Consider the following 2,388-nt stretch of genomic DNA (forward strand, 5'->3'; position numbering starts at 1 on the left):
AATAACAGGCTAATGTACATTATAAGAGTTAATAAGAAGCCTGAGCTAATGGGCCAGTTTATGATTAATGTAGAACTCTGTGTGATTTCTTTGGGACTTAAGAACTGCGGGAACTGGGCAGGACAGAAACCCCAAAATCACGTAGTGGTTTATAACTGTACACCCAACTCTCCAGAGACTGGGACAGGAGGATGGTCATGAGTTCAAGGCCAGCCTGGGAAATAGCATGAGATCCTGCTTTTAAAAAATAACAAAAATATTGTTTTGGTAGAAGTGGAGAAAACAGATCCTCTGTCTGTTGGTTGGGATGTAAATTAGTACATTCCTTGGGAAAAACAGTGTGGATAACCCTCCAGATGTTAAAAATAGAAGTAGCAGAAGAAGGAAGCAAGAGGAAGAAAAGGAGGAAGAGGAACAGGGCCAGACAGGAGAAGAGAAAGCTCTGGGTGGCATGGCCATTGGTGTGTACCACCACCACCATCACCACACCGCCATCCTCAGCCCAGAGACAACATGAAATCAATTACCTACGGGGAAGCCGGCAGTTGCTCATCGCTGCCATTTTGTTTCCGAGTTTTACCAAAAACTATTTACCTCCTTGTTTTAAGGAAGTGGTGAAGGACCTCCAACTCCTTCTCCACCTGGTGGTACAGAACCTTCCAGCTACTATAGCAGCGCTTGCTGTCCCTTCGGCATGGCCCTACAGTGTCTTGTGTGGATAAAGTCCTCTGAATTACTGACAGTGCAGCCCCCAAAGACCCTGGAGTGGAGTCACGGAAGAGGAAAGGATCTCTCTGCCTGGGCTCTCAGAGGAGCCTGGGCATTCCCACCTGCCACATCTGTGGGCTGACGCTGAACACCATCTACAAACAGGACTCACCAAAGCCCAAGAGCAGCTACTCTCCCAGCTACAACAAGCCGTACCTACATAGGAGAACTCGACATCAACCAGGATAGGAGACACCCGTGAAAGAAGCTGTAAGGTAACTTTGTCCCTTTGATTTTCCCTCCTGTCCCACTTCTCCCGCATCTTGAGGGACATATGGGGGGGGGGATGATTCCTTCTCCCCCACAAAAGCATCATGTTGAAGAAGATTGAACAGCTGGTTCTGGGACTCATTCTGCATGCCCTCCCCCTCCCCATCCCCCCACACCCTTTTTATCTACCTGTTCATCCGAGTTATGTGTGTCTTAAAAGCCCCCAAGGACTGGGACTGTGCTCAAAGATGCTTCTTGGTAACAGAGTGGAGAGAACTTCTCTGTGTCTCAGACGGGGAGAGACAGTTTCTATTGGCCCTGGATGAAGAAGGAAACCCTGGGGCCCTGTGGATGTTCACCTGTGACTCTCAATATCATTGGTCTAATCCCGCCGGCGGGTGGGAGCCAATGGACTGGTTGGTAAAGGATTTGCTGATCCTTCCACCAAGTCTTAGCTGGAAGGTACACACCAGAACATCACAGAAAAGACCCTTCTCAGTAGGCTCCGGCTGGCGTTGGCCGGCCTCAGGGGTAGAAAATTATACTGAGTTCTCTGTGCCCTTTAAAAATTAATAATAGTAGTAAAAGTCAGCTGGATGCAAGAGCCTTACCAGTCAGTGGGCAGGCAGCAATTTTATAGACAAGGAAATGCTCAGTTCTCCCCTGCTACGTACAGAGCGAACTCCAGTTCCCCAAACTCCAAAAGGCAGTCCAAATATCCAAAAATAAGCTCAACCTGGCCAATAGGTGGATTTCTGGTGGTTAGATAAAAGTCAGTATTCCTCTGGAACTTGTGAAACTGGTTCCCATCTGCCAAAAAGAGTCATTTCCCTTCCCTCTGACAGAAGGGACTTAGGGCTACCTGTGGTCTATCAGCTAATCTTCAGGCTCCCTCAGTATCACAAGTACCTGTCATGCATTTCAAAATCCAAGGAACATCCTGGCCCTTCTCACTTCCTCCCCTACCCTAAACTCCCCCCAGCACACCAGCTTCCCTCCCCGCTGCTCCTCATTCTCTTTATAATCCTGCTAGGCTCACTGTTTTTCTCTATGCTCCTCATATTCTCACTGTTTCTCTTTTCTCCACTCTCTCACAGATAGTCCTGCTCATGTACAGTCTACTGGCCATGTTCAGTCTCTCTCTCTCTCTCTCTCTCTCTCTCTCTCTCTCTCTCTCTCTCTCTCTCTGTGTGTGTGTGTGTGTGTGTGTGTGTGTTCTGTCTCTTTCTATCTCTGTTTCTCTGTCTCTGTCTCTCTGTCTCTCTCTGTCTCTCTGTCTCTCTCTCTGTCTCTCTCTGTCTCTCTGTCTCTCTCTCCTTCTCTCTCTCCTTCTCTCTCTCTCTCTCCTTCTCTCTCTCTCTCTCCTTCTCTCTCTCCTTCTCTCTCTCTCTCTCCTTCTCTCTCTCTCTC

This window comes from Microtus ochrogaster, unplaced genomic scaffold, assembly GCF_000317375.1.
Source record: "Microtus ochrogaster isolate Prairie Vole_2 unplaced genomic scaffold, MicOch1.0 UNK24, whole genome shotgun sequence".
Taxonomy (NCBI): Eukaryota; Metazoa; Chordata; class Mammalia; order Rodentia; family Cricetidae; genus Microtus; species Microtus ochrogaster.